The sequence below is a fragment of the Pteropus alecto genome, unplaced genomic scaffold (genome assembly GCF_000325575.1).
Source record: "Pteropus alecto unplaced genomic scaffold, ASM32557v1 scaffold44, whole genome shotgun sequence".
In the NCBI taxonomy this organism is placed as follows: Eukaryota; Metazoa; Chordata; class Mammalia; order Chiroptera; family Pteropodidae; genus Pteropus; species Pteropus alecto.
This window is the reverse complement of record NW_006436812.1, coordinates 2,869,913-2,876,123: the sequence shown is the minus strand read 5'-3', so window position 1 is coordinate 2,876,123 and position 6,211 is coordinate 2,869,913.

The window sequence follows — 6,211 nt, the reverse complement described above, 5'->3', positions numbered from 1 at the left end:
CTCAAAGAGTGGGGCTGATACTTGGCCACCTGGGTGTGTCTGATGGGATCCAGGCAGCCCTGGCAAAACAATCGGCAAGGAAATAACCCTCCCCTTCTCTGCTTTTATTCCTGTCCCTTAAGTCATTAAGCAAATGCATCTTGATTCTGATTTTGACAAAGTTTGAAGAGGATGGTTAGGAGCTGATGAGCGGGGACATCCATTAGACTGCCACTTTTGATAAATGGCTCTTTCAGAGGGCTGGCATCTGGGAGTTTCTTCCTGTCAATGTGGCTCCTGTGGGAGTGGAGCAGGCCCTGGGCACCAGTGTCTGGACCATGCTCAGTTGTGCCATTACTTCCAATGGCTCCCTGTCACCTTTTTCAAAGAAAGGATTTTTTTCATAGTTTTGGTAATATATACATAACATAAAACTTATCATTTTAACCACTTCAGTGGCATTAAGTCCATTCACAATGTTGTACAACCATCACCACCATCCAGTTTTAGAACTTTCTCAACTTTCTAAAGAGAAAACCCATACCCCTTAAACACTAACTCCCCATTCTCCCTCCCCAGCCCTGGGAAACCCCCATTCCACTCTCTGTCTCTATGAATTTGCTTACTTGTGGTACTTCATGTAAATGGAATCACGTGGTATTTGTCTTTTTGGTTCTGGCGTGGTCCCCTAGCTTAGGCATTTAACAATGCCTTTCCCAGCGAGCCCATATTACTCTATTCTCTGCACTCCTTTGACTCCCTGCCCCTGCCCCCTCCTGCTTCCCCCCGTGCAAATCACTGTGCCCTCTCTTCGCCTCTCCCTGCCCATTATGAGATCTGGCTCTCAATTTCTATTAAAATTCTAACTTTTTGACTTTCCACCTGAAACATATATACATATCCGTCTTTTCCTCTTGTCACCACATCTCTACTCTATCTCCTGCTTGGATCAATGCCATAATGTCCGAACCAGCCACCTTGCGTCCAGCCAGCGTTGTTTATCATCTGATAGTGCTGCCTTCTGGCCCAACCCCTTCATTAGCTCCCACTGCTCACAGTCCCAATTCCTAAGCCAGGCAATCAATACCCTTTACAACCTGTGCCCCCTTTCTATGCTGTGTCCTGTCAAGCCTCCTTTATTTTCTTTAGGTTTCAGCCACACACTACTGTCTGCCAGTGCTGGGACACGTCAGCTTCTCAGGCCACGTCATTTTTGCATTTGTCGTCACATCCTTCTGGCTTTCTCTCACTTCTCTTTTCCATCTGGCTAACTCATCCTAAGGCCAGGCACAAAGGGCCACCAGGTAGAGTCAATCTTCCCCTCAGTCCAGGCTCTTTGTTTATTTGTCTATAAGATTCTTGCCAAATTGGATCAGAAGGATTTGTCGCTGTCTCTGTGGTAGGTGAGAGAGACCATGACAACTTGAGGGCTGTGTCGCTTCTCTGAATAATGCACTTATGGATGAGATCATGGGCCTCAGAGTTCTTCACACTTGGCTTCTAATTCCAAGTCTCCTCCACTTGGCTGTGTGTCAGAGGGGAATTTTCATCTTCTCTTCGAGCCTCATTTTTTTTTTATCTGTATAATGCGTGTGCTGGACACATTTTGAGGTGTCCTTATGATCCCTGCCTCCTGGTCCTTGATTGTGTGATGCCCTCCCCTTGAGTGTGGGTGGGACCCAGGACTTGCTTCTAACCAGTAGATTGTGAAAAAGAAGATGGGATGCCACTCCCATGATTATTAAATTCTATAAAACTCCATCTTGCCAGTAGACTTGCTCTGTCTCCCTGCTGGCCTGGAAGAAGCAGGGAGTAAGTGGAGTAAGTGGCCAGAATGGAGAAGCCCCACATGGTCAGCAACTGTGGGAAACCTCTAAGAGTTGATGGTGGCTACCAGCAAGAAACGGAAACCCTTGGTCCAGAAGCCACATGGAAATATATCCTGCCAACAACCTGAAGGAGCTTGGGAGCAGATCTTTCCCCCAGTCGAGTCTCTGATGAGACCACAGCCCCACTGACATCTGAATTGCAGCCTGACGAGAGCCTGAAGCAAAGAAGCCAGCTAAGCTGTGCCCAGACACCTGACTGACAGAAACTGTGATATAAGTGTGTGTTGTTTTAAGCCTAGAAATTTATGAGACTCTGTTAGGAAGCAATATATAACTAATATAATGGGCATATCAGTACCTACCCTAAGTGTGCAATCCTCATTGTGATGCATAAATGAAACAAAGCATCTAGAACAATACCACATGGTAAACCATGCACGAAGGTTAGACGTTATTATGATTACGATTATCCCTACACCCACCAGACTTTAACCTATAGTAGATAATCAGAAGGGCTGGTAGCTAGCCAAATGGATGAATGAATGAGTGAATATCCTCCACCCAGTGTTAGATTTAGGATCCTAGCCTTTGTGGTCACAGGCTCATCTGGGTCTTGGCTTAACCTAGGAAAACTGAAGAGAAATGTGATTTCTATTTAGTTGGAACATTTTATAATCTCTGTGAAGTCAGGAGACTCTAGTGGAGAGAGTAGATCGATCTCTTAAACTTGCTTTATCAAAGACATAAAGTTCTACCATGGCTTATAGAGATCTTCAGAGTAGGATGATCACCTTGTCTAGAGTCCTGTCCAGTACCTCTGGATATGTGCCCACTCTCAGCCTTCTGTGGCCAGTACCAGCCTTTGAAAATCCCAAGTTGTCTGGCTTTTCTGGGCCATTCATACCAAGGGCCATAACAGGCTCTAGACAAGAGCATGTGGGGGATCAACAGGGACATCTGAGAAAAATCTGCTCGTCCAAAGACAAGTAAGAGCAAAGTCAAATTGCAGATGTCTGGTCATGTAGACCCACCCTGGATGTAACTCTCCAATCCTTGGCAGAGAAAGGGGGAGGATTCCCAGGGGCTTCTTCTTGAGGCATTGTACCACCTGTCCTCTATAACCCAGGCTTTTCATACTACCTCCTTCTGCAGCTGCAGCCCCTCTGGGTCCCGGGCTCTGGACAGTTCTCAGACTCTGAGTGTTGGGATCCATGTGACTAGGACAGGAGTCATTGTACTCATTTTAAAGATGGGGACATTGATCCTACCACTGATCCCACCAGGCAGGCGTCTGCCTGCTGTCCTCTGAGTTGAGCTGGCCTGAAACCATGAGTGGATGTGAGGTCTGTGATACCTGCAGAATCCAGAGGACAGGAGGTCACGCTTGGGAGTCCTGACAGGGGGAGATTGCCGTGCCGGTAATCCCCATCACAGTGCCCTGCTAAAGGCACTGATTCAAGACAGGGAGTTATTGCCGAAAATTAAATATAAGGGGACAAATGGCAATTTCTTCAACAAACGGCAATTTCTTCAACAAACGAAGGTCATGAAGAAAAGGAGAACTGTTATGGATTAAAACAGACTTAAAGAGACACATCACTCAGACGTGGACTTTCTCAGGATCCTTATTCACACAAAACAACTATTAAAAGATATTTTCAAAATCTGAACTTACTGAAGATAGCTGGTATTTGATTTTATTAAGGAATGATTGTTAATTATGTTGGGGTGATTACGATACTATGATTATGTATTGAAAGCCCTTATTTGTTAGGGATACACATTGAAGTATTTATGCATAAAGGATGTAATGTTTGGGATTTGCTTTAAAACACTCAAAGAAAACCAGCCAACCAACCAACCAACCAACAAACAAACCAAAGTAGGAAGGGTGGGCAGATGAACAAGATCTGTGTAAAATGGGTAGCAGTTGGAGCTGGACGATGGCTACACAGGGTCTGGTAGCATTGGCCCTTTTATGTATCTATTTGAAAATGTCCATAATAAATGTTAACAAATTAAATTTCTGTCACCTCCTAGGAATTAAAGGCTGAGTCCTGGTGATTGCTGGTTCATGGTGGGATCAATGTCTCCATCTTTAAAATGTTATGTACTTGGTGCACAAGGTCTTGGTGGGAGAGACAGATGTTAAATAGAATCTTCCCAGAGAAGCATTTAATTCAAATGTGGTCAGGGCTGCAAAGGAAACCACAGAGCGCCGTGAGTGCTTGTGACAGGGAGATTCAGCCAAGATCTGAACAAAGAGTCTCATGAAGGCTTTCCTGTTTTTCCTGACATTTAAGCTGAGACTTGAAAGGTGGTGGCTTGGAAGTGTGTGTGCATGTTCGTGCATGCACACACATGAGTCTGTGCATGCCTGTGCATGTACACATGTGTGTACATGTGTATGTGCACATGTGTGTGTACATGTGTGCTTGTGTGTGTTGGGAAGGATGAGGAGATAGAGAAACAGCTGTGCAAGAGGAGGAGGCACATTCACAGTTGAGGGGATCAGCAGAAGGGGAGCAGAGGGAGACACGGGGCGGGGAGGAGGCTGAGGGCTCCGGGTCTCCGGAGTGGAGTAAATGACGATGCTGGCGTTCAGGGGCAGATATTTGGAGAGCAGGAGCACCTTGAGAACCCTGGGCTCATTTCTGAATTGAATTTGAGTCTGATTTAAGTTAAATGTTTCAGGCATGAGTCACAGCGCTCGGAGACCCTATTATACGCTTCATTTCAGCAGTCAAAGCTCTGAACTGGAAAGGCAACTGAGATCGGTGTTGGGCATTGCACCCTGCTCTCAGCTCTCCACTTTCGCCCTCTCAGACCATATTCTGGGGCCTCAGTAACAGCTATTATCTGGGGGTGGGTGGCTGGGGAAGATTCAGCCCCTTCCTCGAAGCTTTTGGCTTTAATTTAATCTCAGAGGACTGGCAGATCTCTGTGCCAGAGGATAATGGTTTCTGGAGTCTGGCGTTCAACTCCCAGCTCTGCCGTTTACTTACTCTGTGACCCTGGACAAGTTATCTACTGTTTGTAACCTCAGTTTCCTCATCTGTAAACTGGGGACAATTATAGTCCTTTCATCAAAGGTGGTCAGGAGGGGTTAGTGAAATAAATAGGGCATGTGGTATGCCCAGTAATCATGAATTATTATTGCCAATATTACTTTATTGCTAATAGTCATTATCCAACCCCAGGATTTGGACCTCAGCCATAGGTGGGGTCAAGGGCTTGGATCTTGATTTATGTCTTCTTGCGCCAAGACTCTATATTAGAGTAGAATAGAAAGGCAAGGAAACTAATGTGTATTTTGAAGTCTATAAAACATTCCATTTTCCTTGTAGAAAATTTGGGAAGTAAAAGACAAATGAGAAAAGAATAATTGCACTCAATCATCCCACCAGGAGATGAACAGCACTAACATTTTCGTGACTCCTGAATAGTTCTCTTTTTAAAATGGGATTAATCACAGTCTTTAGTCATGACATAATCTCAGCATTGGTTCAGTCACGGCCAGTTTTGTCCATCTGCCACTGATGTCTATTCATTAGAGCGAACTATTAAAATTGGCATTTTTGAAGATCAAAAGCAGTTGATTATTAGCAATTCTACATGGTTTATCATAATATTTATTTTATTTTTGATAAGATAATAAGAAGTGTGATTCCACCACCCCAAATAAAAGCTATGTCCTTGACAATAACCTCTGTGAACTATATGGTTACTCTCCTTCCATCCCATCCTCTGTGTCCCCTCCTGACCAGGCATCCATCACCTGGAACCAACGTTCACCATTCCATTGCTTGCATCTATATTCCATTTTCTTGCATCTATATGTATTTCTACAAAGCATGTATATGTTTTTCCAGTTTTCTCTATACACATATATAATTCTCTTTCAAAACAAAATTGAAATGGTACTATATATAAGTTTTTTTTGTCTTGAGTAAAAAATATTATCTCTTGAATAAAGCCCCTTCTCATTAAAAAGTCTCTGGAAATATAAAATGTAATGCTTGCATAATATTCTCTATTTTGATTGGCCTGTAATTTATTTATAACTTTCTCTTCCAGTTGGGCATTTTTGATTGATTTTTTTTCTATTGCAAATAATGTTCTATAAACTTTTGAAGGATTCTCAAAATTAAATTACTTTTAAGAAAGACTGTAAAAAATTACTCTCTGTCTCCCCCTGTGTTCCTCACTCCCAACAAGGCTTTTTAAAAAATGTTGCCAATTCGATATGGGAAAAGTAGTATTGTATTTTCATGTTTATTGGCTATTTATATTTTTTTCTTGAATTCTCCATTCAGGTTCATAGCTCATTTTTCTGTTGGGGCATTAATGTTCTTATTGATTTGGAAAAGTTCTTTATATATTGAAGAAGATAGTCCTAATCT